Source organism: Ambystoma mexicanum, chromosome 6p (assembly GCF_040938575.1).
Source record: "Ambystoma mexicanum isolate Mex_15411 chromosome 6p, UKY_AmexF1_1, whole genome shotgun sequence".
NCBI classification, from domain to species: Eukaryota; Metazoa; Chordata; class Amphibia; order Caudata; family Ambystomatidae; genus Ambystoma; species Ambystoma mexicanum.
In genome coordinates this window covers 1419897019-1419917738 of record NC_090935.1, presented here as the reverse complement: position 1 = coordinate 1419917738, position 20720 = coordinate 1419897019, and the positions used below count along the sequence as shown (strand labels likewise).

At 47.3% G+C, this 20720-nt stretch overlaps 1 protein-coding gene across 2 annotated transcripts in view; it reads right to left on the bottom strand.

Annotated features, from left to right (window-relative positions):
• LIN54 (lin-54 DREAM MuvB core complex component) overlaps positions 1-8250 on the bottom strand; it is an 825244-nt gene extending 816994 nt beyond the window's left edge. The window contains exon 1 of one of the 2 annotated variants that reach the window (XM_069626123.1): positions 8102-8250. The gene's annotated coding sequence lies outside the window, so the exon portion shown is untranslated. The remainder of the gene's footprint in view (positions 1-8101) is intronic. The other variant, XM_069626122.1, reaches the window with a different exon arrangement.
• Between the last annotated feature and the right edge of the window lie 12470 nt (positions 8251-20720).

The following is a 20720-nucleotide window of genomic DNA, read 5'->3' as shown; positions in this document are numbered from 1 at the left end:
CCGCATTTGGCATGAATAGGTGGCATGGCTCCAAAATGGCCATGCCCCAAGGATCTTTGTCCTGTCCTTTGGCCATCTTGCCCCTTTGCCTTCCCCAGGTTGAGTCTACCCCGGTCAGTCCTTATTTGGACATGCAGTTTCCCACGAAACGCCAAGCTTTCACAGGCTTCTGCATGCCTTGTTTGTGTGTGTGCGTCTCCAGGATGTGGGCTGAGGTGTCTGTCCCCAATACACATCCTGCGTGCCAGAGCGTCTGGAGTGCTGTGAATGACTGGGACCACCGTGGTCCATGATTGGTCCACGTATGGAGTGTGTTTGTGAGCAGATCTCCCTTTGGGTCCTCTCGTTTTGGCGCAAAGGGAACTTTGCATAAGAGGAGGCTGAAAACAACCATACCATGTCGATCTCTGGAGTTCTCACTGAACGTAGGATAAGATCCAAGTATCCTGAAACTAAGAAGCCGAGTCGAGGAACCGCTGGAAGGTTTGGCACCCTGAGCCCGCTGGAAGGTTTGGCACCCTGAGCCCACTGTCCTAGAAGGTCTGCAAAGACGTTTCGACCCATTAGAATAGTGGGACCAACTATTCTCAATACCTTCAACAAAACCTGCAAGTAAGCCTTCTCGAAGCGTCCCTGGACCAACCAGTGGGCTGACCAGCTTACACAGAACCTTTGCTCTGTCCCCGCCGTCGTTCGAGGAGGCCCACGAAACTTGGTATACTGCTAGCTCTGTGTCTCCGGCACCCTCACACTGAATTTCGAACACTTGGCATTCCCAGGTCTGAAGTGAGACGAGTGCGCCAGGACCGGAGTGAACGCGGTTACCGTGTTGCCCAGCCATAGCGACAATCTTTGCAGGTGCGCTGCATTTGGGAGCCTCTTGCCCCTGAAGCCTGCTGCTGTGAAACTGGTCTTTTCCATCCATCAGGAGCGGAGAAATAGCCACTGTCCCGTTTGGGAATCCTCACTGTATCTTCGGAACTGAAAGCCGCAGAGCCGTCATATTGCAGCAGTAGAACCCGCAACCGAAGTGGACTGACTTGCGAAGTTTGGTCCGGAGTGCGCCTGGGGTCAGTGAGTAAACCTAACCAGTGGCCCTTAGTGCCTCCATCCATTATTACGCACGAGTGGCCCCTGGGGGTCGTCCCTCTCCTTTTCACTGCTAGTGGAAACTACTCCTGAACCTTGGAATCACCTTGGTCTTAAAGTGGAGGCCCTCCTCGATTAGTGAGAATCTATTCTTCAACGCCTCACCCACCTTCCTGAGCTGCTGGAGACCCCTGAAGAGACCCTGTTTTGCCTATTGGAACAACTGCGTGCACCTGCACTGCATGTACTATTGAGCATAGGGCTCCTCTCTTCTTAGTCTTTGGACAGCCTCTTACTTAGGTGTGTGTTTGATGTTGAAGGGAACTAAAGACTATCTGCACTGCCCATTTTCCTTCCCCTCCAAGTGGTGAATATATTTCGTGCCATTAACCCTTTAGACCCCAATGGTCTTGTATATATATCTTGTATTGGTTTGATAGTATTGGTGTGATTCTTTAACTGTGTGTTGAGTTACAAAGGCTTTGTAATAAATGTGTTTATATTTTTGATATATCCACCTGTCTGGGAGTAATTTGTAAGTATCATTGCTCTGTTTGCTCATTGAGGTATTTCAGTCACCCTCACCCCGCCTGAGACTTATCTTGACCGCAAACCATAGCTACCTTGATTGGAACAGGGTAACCTCTTGACAAGCCAGACCAATCAACTCGGCTGGCCTTCTCAACCTCTGCCCACCAGGTCAGAGTTCAGAAATCCATATTAACAGTAACTGCATGAATGTTAAAAAGCCAGTGCTGTAAACGACCTATGGTTGTATGTGGAGTACAGTAAAGGGAAGTCTTGGGATGGATATATCAGGACTACTTAAAGGATGCAGCACATAAGGAACAACAGAAGTCTGGAAAGGAAAGGGAACCAATTATCCTCCGAGATTACACCTTTTAAAAGACCTTTTGCTGTTGAAAATATAAACTCCTTTCGTAACTAGTAAAGTTGTTGTTCCCAAGGGTGAGGAAAATAAAGAAGAAAAGCATCCTGTAAAGTAAGACATTTGAGAAACTGCATGAGGAGAATTGTTGCTGGCCCCAAAAGGAAACATCAAGAACTATAATTTGGAACCCAAGAGATCAACAAATAATCCAGGGGAAGGGACGAACACTCTGAAGCAAGGAAATCTATCCCTGAGAAAACTACACATCTTTTGTTCCTTTTGAACATTTACCAATCCCTCAAGGCCAAAAACATTATCCTTTTCACTTTAGAATTCTTTTGTTTACAATAGGAAGGTCAGAATAGTAATTTGGACACAGGACGTTTTTGTTTTGGACAATCTGACACCTACAGATCCTTAAGGTTTTGAGTTTAGGTAGGGAACGCTGGCGCAGGGATAGCGAGGCCTTTTCACAACCCCTTTGTGTCCTAACAAAAGTCTTTTGCCAAAACTGTATCAAAATGTGTCTGAGTTTCATTCCTGACTCCTCACATAGCCAATTAAAAAAATGTGAGCAATGAAGGGAGCATCCATGTTACGAGAGGGACTAGCAGTGTTGAAGTTAGTTAAGCCCTCTAAGGGTCGATCGACAAGAAAGAGGCGAGGAAGGATTTTGAACCGGTGATAAGCCAAGATGAAAAAGAAAATGTTAAAAAAAAAATGTTTAAAAGGAGACTGTTTAGAGATGTTATCAGGGGAAGGTAAATAAGGATGCAGAGGATACTTTAAAATAAGGATGATTAGAACACGCTAGTGGTGTTTCCAGAAATCTGCAGGCTATACAAACTGGTCTAGCCCGCAGATTGAATATAGCCCAGAAAATAATTGAATCGTATACCTCCACTGCCCATGACAGCCCAGAAAAGAAGTTGCTGTTGAGAAAAAAAAAAGAAAAAAAAAAAAAAGTTGCTGCCCTGCCTGCGTCCCTAAGCACCTGAAGTAGTCAAACTACTATGCTGCCGTGCAAGCATGCCTGACATGGCCCTGCCCTCTCACGGAAGTTAAACAAATGAAAGCTGAAAGTTCAAGCTCCAGCAACAATTTATGTTCCGCATTGCTGTATGAGCATACAAAATGTAGCTCAGCCCCCTCAGGAAAGCTAACAAAATAAAAGCTTTCTTTTGAACTCAGCAACACTTCATCTGCCGCATTGCCATGCAAGCATAATTAACGTGTTCCCACCCCCTCAATGAAACTAAGCAACGAAACTTTTTTCTGCTCCAGAAGAGTGCAGTAAAAACGCTGCAAAAAAGGAAACAAACATCTACAGACAAAAAATTTGTAATCATGATGTAGTCCCCACCTACTGAATGTTAACAATAAATTTTTGTTGCTGAAATAATTCAATATATATTTACTTTTAAAAACAACTAACTTTGCCCCTGGGTTACTTTGCGTGATAAAAATACACCTGCAGTGGCTTCCTATAATTAAACACTCGACCCCGCCACTGCCAATTACCTCCCACAAACCTACAAAAAGTAATGTGTCTTATTTCTAAATGTAATAAGATAGTGAGGGTGTTCTAATAGCTATATAAACCTGCAGCTCAGGCCGTACCGGGCGTTAAGGTCCCTCATACCTCGTTAAAGGCCAGAGCGTCTTCAGGGCACTTAACGCCCAGTACGGCCCTCGCTACAGGTCTATAAAGCTATATTCCGTTTTGAGCTATTTATTAGGGTTTTATTGAGTGAGAACCTAGCTTCAGGAAGCAACAGAGCACTTTTCAAGTCATGGGGGAAGGACACGGAAGCAGAGATACAAGGGAGAGAGCAGCTAATAGGGAAGGGCAGGACATTTTTTGGCAGCAAGTGAAGGGTGTGTGGACCTGGTAGTTAGGGAGGAGCCATTCCTTGAAGATGAGGGCCTTGAGCTCAATCTTGAAATGAGGGGGGTGTGTCAGGTGTTGATGGGGGAAAGTTTCCAGAGTCTGGAGGCGTAGAGAGAGAAGCCAGTCTTCCGATTCTGTCCTTCCTGCACTGGCAGATTGCAAGTCTACGCATGTTCTTACTCTTGGTGCATCAAAATCCAAGGCCTCCAGAGATGCTGAGTTTCTAGGCAAGGTAGCTTCAAGACTGCAGGGTGACAGCCTTGTAGATGATGCAACAAGATTTGAAGAGAATACGTGATTGCAGCAGGACGCAGTGCAGTACGAAGAGTGGCAGGATGATGATATCTAATTTGCAGAGCCCTTTTAGGAGTCGAGTTGCAGCATGTGGGGCACATCAAGGGGTACCAGGATAGTCGGCATTAGGCCTTCCAAAAGGCCATGGCACCATTCAGGTGGGAGAGGACCAGCTTTTGGACAGCAGATCTGAAGTTCTTTTCTGGGATGAAGACCTTTATTTTCCACATGAAAAAGTAGGTGCCAAGTAGTTTGTGTCTACCTTACTACATGCTGCTTGAAGGAGAGGTCAATCCATGTCGAATCCAGGGAACTTAGCACATGTGGCCAGCTGTGGTGTGAAGGTTAATATCAGAGAACGAGGTCCGGATGTCAGGTATTTAGTCAGCAGTAGGAATTCAGTCTGGAGGGGTGAGCTTTAGGTGTGGACAGCCAGAACTAGATCAAGACTGCCTCTTGTAACTAAGGGGCAAGCCATGGTTTCAAAGTGGAGGAGGGGACGGTCAAAGAGCAGAGGGGGAGAAGGTACGAATAGGGCAGGGAGGGAGGAATCTTGACTGAAGTCAGTGGAGGTGGGAAAAGTAGAAGTAAAGGGATAGAAGGGACTATGTCAACAGTAGGTGTCCAATAGGTCTGGAGACAAATGTCACTTAGTGAAGGGTTCGGCAGGGGGTTGGGGAGGGGGCAATGTTTTTGCAAGGAATATGCCAAATATTAACATGGAGCTGTTTGATGGTGAAAGTGAAAGGTTACAGGGGGGGGGGCATCAGGCCTCCAACCACTCTATCCCAGGAGGAGCTCAGTTAGTTTAATGACCCTCAGCTAAGTCTGCCCTTTACCTACCATTAATAATAATGTATTATTTATATAGCGCTACAAACCCTCAGGCATCTGAGCGCTGCTCATTACCCATGGTGCGTGGTGCTCATTTATCGTCCTCGGAAGCATGAAAGGCTGAGGGGCCCTGCCGGGATTCAAACCTGTGTCAGCAGGCTCTGCACAGATGTCAAAGCGAGCGCTCTACTTGCTGTGCTATCGGACCGGCTTAAGCCACCGTGACCCGCCGTCATTTCTAAGACCACCAAATGGTAACCTCCGAACTGCCCAAGTATTGCCTCAACAAGCCACCATTTGAAGAGTGCTTTGTTTCAAACCCCTGCCAGGATTATTGATGCAAGCACCCTCAGATACACAATGACTCACCACAATAGCTCATTAATTCAGTTATCACGCAAGCTCCTCAGTGCCCCACGGTTGCATACATGTGTTTTACAAAACCCACTAATCAATAAACTTAAGCACCAACGCCCCACATAGTGCTGTCTGTTCTAATCAGTGATGGAACATGATTAAGCTTCGTGAATCTTGGACTAGATCCACAATGAAGACAACCCATGCAACAGTATTACGATCCTAATAGGATTAAGCTTTTCTGGCTTCATGATGTATCAAACGGCTCGGTGGGGGGGGGGGCAATACGTTAAGAAAATCGTGAGGTGGAATTGCCTCAAAACAATTATCCATTGGGAGGTTTTTATTTTATATAAACAGATGTTTAGGATCCATAGTGTACAGAAATCATAAATGCATGGGAATTAAATCATATCTGATTCGTAACTCAAGGAGAGCACAGCGTGAAAACCATGTTTTGAAAACACTGGTTTGTGAAACAACCAATGAAATGATTCTGATAAAAACACAAATAGGACAATATGAAATCCCCCCCCCCCATGTCAAAAAGATGGACCAACAAAAGATTAAGGGGATTACAGCTAATACGTATGCAACTAGGAGGCACAGTCAAACAAGTATATTTGGTAGGATGGCCATTACACAAATTAGGCATATGTTCACCATTTACATGCAAAGGCTGGGGAGGACCAAATTCATTTATAGAAAATTCTCTTTACAAGATTTCAGCCAACTTGACTTTTAAACATACAGTTATACTCGGTGGGTATTTTAATCATCAATAGGCTTAAATTATTTGTTAAATCCTTTTGGAGAATGTTGGTTAACTATGGTAAAATGTTATCCCCTCCTCCAAACTCATTTTACGAAGATCGTGCAAATGGTTTTCAACGCCTATCCGGCTTCGATCAACAGGTATGTTAAAAAGATGCAAATAATTTTGAATTGCAACCGATCAGGAAGATTTGTATGAGCGACCATGTATTGTAAAAAAGAGATAGTTCCAATTAGACTGGGCTAAAACTATTGACCAGAACGCTACTTATAAATCATATGCAGATCATAGGCTTAACAGCAACGCCCACACGTTTTGAGTAAAATACTTATTTATTGCGATTCGTTTTGTTTTCTTAATTAAAAACGTTAACTATAAAAACATTAATGCACACAAACAAAAATATATACATTTTAAAAATGCATCAGTAAATATTTAGAAGTGGCAATTCATCTTTCCCAAACATCATACTTAAACGTGGTCATAACTCCAGAAATTAGGAGATGCCAAAGTTATCAACATCATGGAGTATGTTTTGTACATCTAAAGCATGTAAAGTGTACCATGCACCACAGTACAAACTTGAGTATTATACTATTTTTTTATTTTAATTTTTTATTTTTTTTTACAGATAATGCCCCCTGAACCGTTTCCTATACATAGGAATTCGGAGGGAAAGTTGCTTTGTAACAACGGTCTCGCTGGGAGATCACCTGGTTGGGAAAGGAAAGTGCAAGAGAAGCAAGGGTGGTCTGCCCACTGTACACTTCCTGGTCCAGAGAAATCTACAAGTGGGCGTTACTAAGTATGACAAAATAGTGCAACCGCAGTTAACATCTATTTTAACCCTTGGGGCCAAAGACAACGTTTTACCGAGGGTCTCTGAGACGTGATATACCACCAATCCCCACCCAAATTTTATATTATATACACATATACATACTCACACACACACACACACACACACACACACACACACGTACGCCAAGTGCCAAAACGAGACCACTTTTTATGATATGCATACACGTATCCTCAAGGCAGGCAAAGGGTAAAAACACAGCGATGACATATTGGACAACTGTGGAACGAAGTGCCCGCAGAAGAATTAACAAAAGAGGGTGAGATGAAGCGTTCTCCGTTGCAAGGCTCACATCAACCGTTCATTGGACTGGCACCTGTCCCGGTCCCCGGGAACGACAAATAAGCGCAGCTGCCCACAAAACATTTGCGAAAGGAATAAAGGGTTTTGATAGACGCCCATATTCGTGACTACGCCTATTGTAGCCGGGTCCCCCACTTCACACTACAGATTAACCAGTCACTGACAATGTGTTTGAATGATGTTATTACTGGGATTTACATCGCATAAGCTGCAAGCGAAAATAGTGTTCGATGGGTTAGATATAGGGGTGCATAGACTATGCTGTGAAATGGGCGCTGGACCCGAGTGCCCTGCATTGGCACATTTTTTAAAAAGATCATCTAAAGGACGGCTGTTGTCTAAGCCGACTGAGATAACAACAAAAGGGGTCGGAGTAAACATTCCCAGCGCATCACCGGGGGAGGTTCCTCTACAGGGGGTGAGCTGGCTGGGTGCAATACCACACCAATAACATAGGGCATCACTGGGCAGCTGAGGGTAGCACGAGAAGCAGGTCTCTTCTGGTACTGGGGATACCAGAAGGCGAGCAGAATCGAGTACCCCTGACAGAGCTTCCCACACGGTCTCAGATGACCATCTGCCATTCGTCCACAAGTCGTAGGGGGCGCAGTTCCACTGATAGGCATCGCTGTATAGTTGTGTCCCCCGCCTCAGTCAGATGAGAGTCCTCCTCCGTCGGCGCCTGAAACTGTCAACACAGCCTCTCACTGCCCCCGCCCTCCCACTCCGTATGCAGGGTCCGCTGTCAGCACGTAGCCCTCCCATGGCCTCCGCGCGCCGCTCTGACCGCCGCGCGCCACGACTTACCAGCTGTCTTCCTCGAGCACAGCGACTTGGGTGCAGCAGACACAGGTCGCTGTTTGTTCAAAATCACGCGCCGAGCACCATTCCTCCCCCGCCGCGCATCCCATAATACTGCGCAGCTTTGCCCCCCTCCTCTCGGAGATGTTTACGTCATCTCGTAGACTTACGTTTGGACCTCTTGCTCCCCCACTCTCTGCTCCTCAGCACCGCTCCTAGGTGACAGCGCCAACATAAACATAGAAGAGTTGGATGTTAGGGCTTTCGGCCATCTCTTATTAATATCCCTTTCGCATACATTTCACTCTAAACACAAACAATTATCAGCCAATAGAGGTCATCCGCATATCAATGTTGTAATGTTCGGTTTTATTGCACAACAACATTTTCTTCATAAACACTTATTACAAGTTGTAATAAACCACATATGCCGGATTTTCTTGAAAACAATAAAGAACATTTTTCATTATGAACTAGACGTGTTTTGTTGCGGAATTGTTGTTGATTGCAAAAGCACGCCGACATTCCAATATGGACGTTTAGCTGGTAATCTCTGTACAGCAGCCTTAATGCTCGTTTTCTTTCGTCAGTGTTCAGAAACCAACCAACTCGTCCACCCCCCTCTTTTCCACACCCTCACACCTATGAAGGACTACACTTGCCCAAAAGGGCCAGCGAAACTACACACCAAAAACACGCAAACCACATACCCACCACAAATCACAAAACCAAATAGTTGCTAACAAAAAATAACTCAACATTGGATACATAGCTCTCAACTCACCCGCTTTTGGCGGGTGTCACCCGCCTTCAAAGCAGACGAATCACCCGCCAAGTCCCTCATACGCCCATTCACTTCAATGGGCCTCTCACCCGCCAAAAATAAAATCGGGTGTTTTCACCCGCCTAGGTGACAAAAAAGGTTGGGAGCTATGTATACTGTGGCGCTGGCCCTTTAAGGGCGCGCACGCGACGGAGTGACGTCCACTTTGTCGCATGCGGGTATAAATAAACGGGGCGTTCCCGGCGGCCTCTGTTTCTGTGTGATCGGGGAGTGGGGGGCTCACGGGAGGTGGTGGCGGAACACCGCTAACAGTGGCGACGAGCGTCGGATGCTTGCCCGGGACAGGCGGTGACATTTGGAAAGGTGCACAATGATCGATGGTGAGGCGCACCTTCTGAAAAATGCAGCGGGGAAGGGAGTAACACATGCGGTCGGCGGCCATTTTATACAATAGGCCTTGGAAGGCCACAGCTGCATAACAAGGCAACGGTGAGCCATCCAGACCAACATTTTGGACATTACAGTAGCGGATAGCTACTATAGGCAGCACATGCCATTTTCAGTGTGAGTTATTTGCTTTTTCACTGTTTTTCACCGAGTGATTGGGTGTGGAACCAAGGAAGGCCTACTGGGTGCATGCTTGGGGCCCACCCTGCTCAATTTTTGGATCCTCTACTTTGCCTGATCTGCATCATTGTGGGGCTGCTCCTGCCTTACTGCACCTGAGGAATTTCTGCCATCTGTGGGTTGCTAGTGGCCACATCCAAGAACTGCCTTTCAAGAAAGACACTGAGAGGTGTGGTGGTGAGTTGCGGCCCGTGTCATTTACATCCCAGGGGTGCCTGTGTGCTTGCCACCATGAGCCAAGCTACGGCTGCTGCAACAACCTGCCGCTCCGGCAGCACCACAACAACCTGTCGCTCCGGCAGCACCACAACAACCGCCGCCCATCCTGCCACCGAGACCACTGCCTAAGCCACCTGGCGCCCTACAGCCAATGCCTGAGTTTGATGTCTCGGGCACTCCATCGAGTCTGGGGCCGAGGTGGAAGATGTGGATGGACAGATTGGAGATGCACTTTTGGGGCCACAATGGAGACTAGGCATGACAGTAGGTTGGCCACCCTCCTATACTGTGCAGGCCCTGCAGTCCACAAAATCTTTCTGTCCCTCCAACCAGTGGATGGGTCGTTTGCGGCAGCTAAAGATGCGCTCCACAATCACTTCCTGTGTCATGACCCGGCGAAATTGCCCCTTCTGGACCTCATGGTCATTGTCACGAAGGGCTTGTACTCCTTGTTCCTCCCAACATGGCCGTACCAAGCTCTGTGCTACGCACTAGCTTTTCACGTTGTGGCACGTACTATAAATTGGTCACACCCCTGCGGGTCCGCGCGTCTCAACGCTATCTTCGGTAGTGACCCGACGTGTGCTTACCTTCTACATTGGTTCCTTTGATCCTCTTATTTCCTTCCTTGCCTTTTATCCTGTTCCTGGATTTCCCCCCCTACTTACTCGTTCATCGCTAAATCCTGGATACCCTGGAGCCACGAACTTCCCGGAACTCTGAACGCATCCTGCAACCTGACGAGGCTCGGGCGAGCCTATTCAAGAACCGAACCATCCACAGGAAGAGTCCTGCGGCCGAACAAGGGAGATCCCGATCACAGGTGAGACGGGGGGAGATTTACGACAGTTTGAGACGCCAAACGATCAATACGAATTCTACCATGGAGAATGCTATTCAGGACCTGATGCGCGGAATGCAAGAACTTTCCACAGAGATGCAGAATTTAAAAGCCGAGAATGTGGCGCTAAAACAGCTTGTCTTGTCACGTGACTCCGCGAACAAGGACAGCGTATTATTGGGAGGAGTGGTCGATAAATGCGACGGTTCAACAAAGACCTTACGTGGATTCCTGGATTCTTGTTTGGTACATTTTACCTTCAAGTCCTACTATTTCTCAACTCCTAGGGCTAAGGTGGGCTTCATAATATCGCATCTTTCCGGTAATGCCCTTACATGGGTCACTCCTTTACTCAATTCAGGGGATGCTCTCCTGGATGATTATGAAGGGTTCATCGCGGAACTCAAGACCATGTTCGAACGTCCAGAGCTGGTCCACGGTGCTCAAGAGAAGTTACTTGACTTCCAACAAGGATCCCAAGACATGTTGACCTATGTTACAAGATTCAAACAGCTAGCCAAAGAGGCGGACTGGCCCCTGGACGCCAGTTTTACCTTGTTTCGCAGAGGTCTAAATGAAGAGATTAAGGACGAATTAGCCAGAGTGGCACGTCCTAGTTCATTCCAGGCCCTCCTGGACTTGTCTATGCAAATAGACTTCAGAATCCAAGAAAGAAAGGCCGAAAAGAAAAAGAATAAAGTCTCAATTCAAAGAAACTTCCCAGAGAATACTACAAGGACCGAATCTGCCAAGAATCCGAGCACTGATTCTGAACCCATGCAACTTGGAGCCTTTCGTGGACCAATTTCCCCGCAGGAAAGGTTAAGAAGGATACACACAGGCTTATGTATGTATTGTGCCTCAGATAAACATTTAGTTAAGGAGTGTCCTCTGGCTCCTCCCCGACGCTCGGGAAACGCCATGTCCCGATCCTAAATGGAGCAAGGTTTCGGGAGAGCGATGTTTGCTCCTCATCAATTCCATCCTTGAACTCTCCTGGACAAAACAAACTGGTGATGTTACAGGCCTTTTTATCGCCATTCAAGGACAAGGTCTACCCCATACTGGCCTTGGTGGATTGCGGAGCAATGGGAGTCTTCATTGATCAAGATTGGGTCAGAAGTCATAACATTCCTTATGAAGCAAGAAGTTTTTCACAGCCAGTGGAAGCAATTGACGGAAGACCTCTTTCCTCAGGACCCATAAGTCTGCAAAAAAGGGAGATCCATCTTTCCATAAATCATCATCAAGAAAGGATTGTGTTTGACATTATAAAATCAGCCCATTACCCCTTGGTTCTGGGCATGCCCTGGTTACAAAAGCACAATCCATATATCAACTGGACGGCCGGATCCTTATTCTTGGGCTCGGAGTTCTGTATGAACCATTGTTTAAACCTGGATACCTCAGTCACAGCTCCCATAAGTCTACCAAGGTGTCCAGAGACACCACTCATGGTTTCCAATATTGTACAAGTTCCAGAGATCTATCAAGGGTATGCTGATGTATTCTCTACTGCCATTGTTCAAGCCTTACCTCCACATAGACCCGAAGACTGTGCCATAGATACTGAACCCTCAGCAGTGATTCCCTTTGGCAGGATGTTTATCCTTTCAGAACCCTAAAGGAGAGCCCTCCGGGAATACCTAGACACTAATCTTGAGAACGGCACCATAAGACCTTTAAAATCACCAGCTCGTGCTTCATTGTTCTTCGTTCCAAAAAAGGATACCAAAGAGCTCAGACCTTGTCTGGACTATCGGGGCCTAAATCAATACACCCTGAAAGACAGATACCCACTACCCTTGATCTCGGATATCCTTGAAGCTGTGAGAGGTGCAGTGATATTCACGAAACTCGATCTCCGAGGTGCTTACCATTTGATCCGTATCCGGGAAGGAGATGAATGGAAAACAGCCTTTAGAACACCCTTTGGTCACTTTGAATACCTAGTCATGCCCTTTGGTCTGACTAATGCTCCCGCAGTCTTCCAGCGTTTTATGGATAGGGTGTTCTCTGACATGTTATTTCTCAATGTTATCGTCTACTTGGATGACATATTGATCTTCTCCAAGAACTCCTTGAAACATGAAGAACATGTAAAAGCAGTACTTCAAAGTCTCCGTGAAAATCAACTCTTAGCCAACCCAGAAAAATGTTTGTTTCATGTTACATCAGTTCACTATCTGGGATTTGTCCTCAGTTCAGAAGGAATTAGTATGGACCCTTCAAAGGTGAAGGCCATACTGGCTTGGCCCACCCCAACATCTGTTAAGCAAATACAATCCTTCCTGGGGCTTGCCAACTTCTACCGGAAATTTATTCCCATCTTTTCCGAGATTGTTCAACCCATTATTAATCTCCTGAAGAAAGACATTCCATTTAACTGGTCTATACCACAAGACAAGGCATTCCAACGCTTGAAAGAAGAATTCATTCAGGCCCCCATCCTGGCCCAACCTGACATAAACCGTCCTTTTCTAGTGGAAACTGATGCCTCCAATTACGCCATAAGAGCAGTTTTAAAACAAGAATCCGATGATAAGTTGGAACATCCCATTGCTTATCTTTCACGGACCCTGACCACCAGCGAGACCCACTACTCAGTTCTGGAGAAGGAGTTATTGGCTATTCGTCATGCCTTCACTGAATGGAGACATTTACTCCTGGGTGCTAAATATCCAGTTCAAGTCTGTACTGATCACCGAAATCTTCAGGTCCTACAATCCATGGAGTGCAGGAACAGTAGACAAGCTCGATGGGCCTACTTCTTTGCTCAATATCAATTTCAAATTTCACATGTTCCTGGATCGCAAAACTTGATTGCTGATGCCCTTTCTCGGCGTCCCGACTATGTTCCCTTGGAGGATAAGATCTATCCTAAAATGTTTCCACCCACAATCTTTGTAGCTCAAGAGATCAATCTCCTGGAAGAAATCAGGGCACAGACTCAATTATATGAACTCTGGAAGGACATATCGAAGAAAAATCCCTGGCGTCTGACAATCAAGGAAGGATATTTATTCAAGAACAATTCAGCGGTCATTCCGACAAAAGAACTTCAACAGAAGGTAATGAATCTATGCCATGATACTCTTCACTCCGGCCATCGAGGAGTAACCAACACCTTCCGTTTTATACAAAGACAGTTCTGGTGGCCAGTGATAAAGTTCAGTGTAGTTCAATACATCAAGACCTGTGCTATTTGTAGTCAGAACAAATACGATAGTCAGAGGCCGGCGGGTCTGCTTCTACAACCTACGTTGCCAACCAGACCCTGGGAAGTTACTGCCACTGACTTCATTGTTGAATTACCACCTTCCCGAGGATATACAACCATCATGGTAACCATTGACTTGTTCACTCATCTAGCTCATTTGATACCATTGTATAAACTACCATCTTCCTCAGAACTTGCTGGAATTTTCCTGGAACATATTTTTCGTCTTCATGGCCTTCCTTCCAAGATTATTTCGGATCGGGGACCTCAGTATATTTCACAATTCTGGAAACATCTCTGTCGTGTTCTAGGAATCCAACGTGCCCTTTCTTCAGGCTATCCTCCACAAACCAATGGGGCAACAGAACGAGTAAATCAAACCCTGGAACAATATCTTCGTTGTTTTGTCACCAAGGTTCAAGTCGATTGGTCTCTCCTTATACCTTTAGCCGAATTCTCCTACAATAACTCAGATCATTCAGCTCTCAAGATCAGCCCTTTCTATTGCAGTCAAGGTTATCACCCGTCTGTTTTACCATCAGTTCTTCCAGAATCTACTCCGGTACCTACCCTTGACTCTTGGATTCAGACGCTGATAGACTTGCAAAGAGAAGCAAAGGATCAGTTAGAACAGGCCCAGACTCGAACCAAAAGATATGCGGACTCTAAGAGAAGACCATCACCTTCCTATTCAGTTGGCGATGAAGTCTGGTTAGCCTCGAAAATGTTACCTCGACATCTACGACCAAACAAATTAGCTCCTCGCTATTATGGTCCATTTTCTATAAAGGAGATCATCAAACCTGTCTCCTTCTGACTTAAGCTCCCGGATTCCTGGAAGAAGATACATCCAGTCTTCCATACTTCCCTGTTGAAACCCTACGTTAGTTCTACTCGAAAACCCTTCAAACCCACACCTGTTGTTGTGGACGACCAGTTGGAATATGAGGTGTCCAGGATATGTGATTCCAGGTATAGGAGGGGTCGACTACAATATCTGGTCGAGTGGAAAGGCTACCCCCCTAGCGAGAGAACATGGGAACCAGTTTCTAATTTAAAGACCCCTTGTTTGCTCAGAAGATTCCATCTTATTGACCCAGGCAAGCCTGGAGGAACCAGTCTTCGGAGGGGGCATGCTGTCATGACCCGGCGAAATTGCCCCTTCTGGACCTCATGGTCATTGTCACGAAGGGCTTGTACTCCTTGTTCCTCCCAACATGGCCGTACCAAGCTCCGTGCTATGCACTAGCTTTTCACGTCGTGGCACGTACTATAAATTGGTCACGCCCCTGCGGGTCCGCGCGTCTCAACGCTATCTTCGGTAGTGACCCGACGTGTGCTTACCTTCTACATTGGTTCCTTTGATCCTCTTACTTCCTTCCTTGCCTTTTATCCTGTTCCTGGATTTCCCCCCCTACTTACTCGTTCATCGCTAAATCCTGGATACCCTGGAGCCACGAACTTCCCGGAACTCTGAACGCATCCTGCAACCTGACGAGGCTCGGGCGAGCCTATTCAAGACCCGAACCATCCACAGGAAGAGTCCTGCGGCCGAACAAGGGAGATCCCGATCACAAGTGAGACGGGGGGAGATTTACGACATCCTGCCAATGGCGAATGCAGATTACGAACGTTTTCTGATGGGGGCTGCACGCCAAAAGGATGATGAGACCCTTGATGTGTTCTATGGGAGGCTGCGCAGACTGGCAGTACCATGTGCATGGGTTGATCCGGACACCATGATCCGCAACCAACTCATTCAGGGGTGCGTGTCGGGCAAATTGCCCCGTCAGATCCTGCAAGAGCCTGGCATCACCCTTCCACGCATTTTGGAACTGGGGAGGTGCCATGAGGTCTCTGAACTGCAGAGGCCATGGTCCCAGGCGCCAGGCAGGTGCACAGGGACCAAGAGGACCATCAGTGAACAGTTCATGCCCAAAATGTGGGTACGATCTCCCACACCCAGCAGAGTGCCCGGCTATTGGAAAGACGTGTGGCCGGTGCGGAGGTACGGATCATTATGCTCGAATGTGCAGGGCTGTAAATCCCACAGTGGTTCCCAGGGGGCCCGTTTGGACTGGGTTCTTCTGCCCCCAGAGATCATCAAACGTCGCACAGGTGGACCAAGGGGATGAAGGCGCCCTGCCTGAGGGCGATGATGATGAGGAAGACGAAGAGAACGTATTCTTCGTGTCCAGTGTGGGTGTCCTGAGAGCCAATGCCAAACGACAGCCCAGGTGCAACGTGCTGGTGAATGGGGACTCAATACCGATGCTGGTGGACACTGGTGCATCAGTCAACGTAATGGCCAGGGCACACTATGACAACATGCAATTCCCACCGGCTCTGTCTGCGCCAAAAGCGAGCATCTTCACGTTTGGGGGCGACCAGCCCATTCCCCTTGACTGTGCGTTTGTGGCAAGCGTGAAGCATGGGGACACATCTGTCCGGGCCGGTTCTACGTCACACCGGTAAGCAACAATACTCTGCTATGCTGTGCTGCGGCAGAGGCCCTTGGGATTGTAACTTTTGCATACTCGGTATACCTGGACGACATACAGGTATTGCTGGGCAAGCATGCGCCGTTGTTTGAAGGCATTGGACAGATGAAGGACGAACCGTGCAACTCCACATAGATGAATCCATTCAGCCCGTGGAGCTCAATGTCATGATGCCTACCTCTAAGGAGCCAGGCCGGGCCCAGCAACCCCAGAGGCAGATATCATTTTCCCCAGGGAAGTCTCAGCGGGCCCAAGTCGGGGCCCTTTGGACTCAGTCCTGGCGCCTTAGGCGCCAGGCTCATAGCGGACCCCAGTCCTGGCGCCTTAGGCGCCAGGCTCATAGAAGAGGATATGTGTTTAAGTGCTTGGGTGCACACTTACCTGATGCAGACCTTGCTGCTTCATCCAGGCCCTCTTGAGGCCTGAATGGGACTACTTAACCTGTAGGACTACTTCACCACCCGGGTGTGATCGGTGAAGGATACATACCTGATTGGTGGAAGGATACATACCAGGAACTTCTTCCAAGGCTATTTAAACCCCACCCGAACAGCCACACATGCTTCACGTTGTTCTGCACCTAGCAGCTGGACGCTCACCGTGTCAGCTCCTGCATCCTGACTTCAGCCACGCCTGCCAGCACCCTGGAACACCTGCAAGGGGAGAAAGGAAGAGAATAGGAGAAGAAAAGCCCTTACCTGCTAAATCTGCATCCCGGAGTCATTTCTCCAACGGACATTGAATGAGCGAATGCAAAGACATTACCTGAGCGCTCATCCAGAACTGTTTCACTTCGGGTCGGCGCCATATCTCCGGCACTCCAAACCCCGGCCCCTAAGGGGAAAAAGACATAAGCATTAGCGCTTGCTGCAATTAGACAACGAACATTATTATTAAGCTTGAACCTTTGAACAGAACTTTTACAGCGCCTTACCTGAACAGTCAAGCTTACCTGAACTCCCATCAATCCTCAATCCAGTGAAGTAACTGGGTTTCAACGCGCCCCTGCATCAGAAGCAGGATGGAGAGCTCATCCTTCCAAACCCTAAGGTGAGGCTTCACGGGGAATCGTGGAGGAGGTATCGTGGAGGGTTGGAAGGGAGTGGGAGGCTTGAGCATTGTTCCACAGTTGGTAATACTCCCTTTTCACGCACAGGAGGGTATCCAACGAGCCAGGGAAGCCAGAATAGAGGGGCCCTTCCTGTCCATCTTCAGAGTTCTGCGCCTTCGACGCCGCGCCTCCGTGGGAACCAGGTGAGCGTTACAGAACGTGAAGCCTTACCACAATTTCCCACCTGGGCGCTATGGAGACTTCCGAGACAGATCAGCTGGCCCATCTTTTAGGGGAATTACGGGCAGAAGTGCACTCAGCCCGCCAGGAGACTAATGCTCTCAGAAGGGAACTAATCCTATCCAAGGAAAGAACTGATGATCTGGCCAAAAGGTTATTGCAGGGCCAGGCAGAGCACACTCCTTTACCTGTTTCCGGAGATATTTCTACAACAATGGGTTCGAATAACCCGGTACAAATCAATCTACCTGGACACATGCCTTTGGCCCCGCCGGAACGTTTTGCGGGGGATCCCAAGAAATATGCCGTTTTTATGAACCAATGCCGTTTACACTTTTTATGCAGGCCCGGGGCCTTCCCCAACGACCAGACCAAAGTAGCCTTTGTACTATCTTGCCTCAGTGGCTGTGCTGCCGATTGGTCTATTCCATTGGTAAATCAGGATGATCCCATTCTCCGGGTTTTCCAGGGCTTCCAGGCCAGCATGGAAAGATTGTTCGCTCGACACTAGCAGGGACAGGCCCTTGACAACGAACTGCTATCCTTACGACAAGGTAATCAGGATCTTTTGTCCTATATCACCACCTTTAATAGACTAGTTGTGGAAACCGGATGGCCTGAAAATAAAAGGATCACATTGTTTCATTGAGGCCTGCGCGGAGAGCTTAAAGATGTTATAGCTCAGATAGTAGATCCACCCCAGGCCTGCGCAGACTACATAGACTTAGTGGTTCAACTTGATCACAGACTTCAAAATAGAAAAGCAGATCGGCTCAAGTATGAAACCAGAGTACCTATCAAGACCCACGTTAACTCCAAGAGTACTGACGTTTCCGAACCTATGCAAATTGGCAGTGTTAAAGGACCATTAACGCAGAAGGAACGAGAGAGAAGGCGACAAATGCAACTTTGTCTCTATTGCGGAACTTCCGGTCACTTTCTTCAAAGTTGTCCAGTTAAACCACCCAAGAAGGTGGTTGGAGCCACTGATAACGAGTTATTGACACCTGGTTCGGGAAACGACCTAGCCCGACAAGCGTAGGGGTCCGCTTGCCGAGCTTGAAAACAAACTCTTTGACCTCGCATTTTGTCATGCCAATGGTGCTTGTGAACCCAAAACAGCCTCAGCAGTTGCATGCTATAAAAGCATACATAGACAGTGGAGCTATTGGAAATTACATAGACCGTGAATTGGCTTCCAGGATTAAGCTTCCTCTCCGCCCGAAAGTAACCCAAGATGTAATTACTACAGTTGATGGAACCGAAATAGCCTCAGGGCCTGTAACGCATTCCACAGTTGAAATCACTCTGGTGGGTCAGGACGGACATCGGGAAGCAATCGTGTTTGATGTGATCAAGGCCCCACAATTTCAAGTACTTCTTGGAATCCCTTGGTTAGAAACAGATAATCCGAGAATAGACTGGCGAGCAAAGAAGATAACTTTTCCTGATTGTGAACCAACCTGTTACCCAAGGAATCCAGCTATGGGTCTAGCCTCTGTAACTTCCACCCCTGTACAGCTACCATCTGAATACCAAGAATTCCAAGACGTTTTTCAGAAAGAGCAGGCTAACACCTTACCTCCCCATCGATCTTACGATTGCCAAATCGACTTGGTACCCAATGCACAACTACCTTGTAGTAGGATTTATGCTCTTACTGAACCTGAGAACCTGCATTTGCGCCAGTAGTTGGATCAATACCTGGCCAATGGTTTCATTCGCCCATCAAAGTCACCAGTCTCTTCCGCTTTGTTCTTCGTACCTAAAAAGGAAGGAGACCTTAGGGCCTGTATTGACTACCGCGCCCTAAATCAGATAACGATTAAGAATCGTTACCCTTTGCCCCTGATACCTGAGCTTATCGACCAAGTAAAAGATGCTCCTGTGTACACCAAGCTAGATCTCCGAGGAGCTTACCACCTGGTACGTATAAAAGAGGGCGACGAGTGGAAGACTGCATTCCGCACCAAATTTGGGCTCTTCGAATATCAAGTAATGCCCTTCGGGTTTGTGCAACGCACCTGCCGCCTTTCAGTACTTCATGAATGATGTTCTTCGGGAACTTATCGATGTTTGTGTCATCGTTTATATTGACGACATCCTGGTGTATTCCTCCTCAGAATCTGATCACAGAAACCATGTTAGGGCAGTTCTTGAGAAATTGCGCCAGCACAAATTATTTGCCAAGCTCGAAAAATGCGTTTTTCATACCACAGAAGTGGAGTTTCTCGGATTCATCCTGACACCTCAAGGAATCCGAATGGACTCGCGGAAAGTGGACGCCATTCTCAAATGGCCATCTCCTAGCTCTGTGAAGGGAGTGCAAAGCATGCTTGGCTTTGCCAATTTCTATCGAAGGTTCATCCCGGAATTTTCTCGAACTGTTCAACCCATCACAGCTCTCCTAAAGAAAAACAAACGCTTTGAATGGACTCTTGAGGCTGAACAAGCCTTTCAGGACCTGAAAACCAAATTCACCTCTGCACCTGTATTGAAGCACCCGCGCCCAGATCTCCCTTACATCGTGGAAACCGATGCATCCAGTTCGGCCATGGGAGCTGTCCTGTCGCAAAGAGACCCAGAAACTAACCAACTACACCCTGTAGCCTTTTGGTCAGGAAAATTCTCTCCAACTGAACTCAATTACGCAATTACCTACAAAGAACTACTGGCTATTAAATCAGCTTTCAAGGCTTGGCGTCACTATCTTCTCGGTGCAAGACACACCAGCACCGTAATTACGGACCACAGAAATTTGCAGTATTTAAAGACGGCCAAAGCTCAATCTTCGCGACAACTCCGATGGGCTTTATTCTTTGCGGAATTTGATTTTCTAATTACCTATCGCCCTGGCTGCAAGAATGGTAAGGCAGATGCCTTATCCCGGATAGGCATGCAAGAACCCAATTCGAGTTTAGAACCTGTGCCAATCATACCGGAACAAAGAATTCTGGGCTTGACTTCATTGCAAACCATTGAGGACATCCAAGCTCAAGTAAAACAGCTTTTTGACTCTTCTGCCTTACTGGAATGGAGTCAAAAGGGTCCTCACTACACCGTTAAGGATGATTTACCCTACTTCCAAGAGCGGTTATTTCTGCCAAGTAAAGAATTGCAGGAACTTGTCCTTACCCGTCAT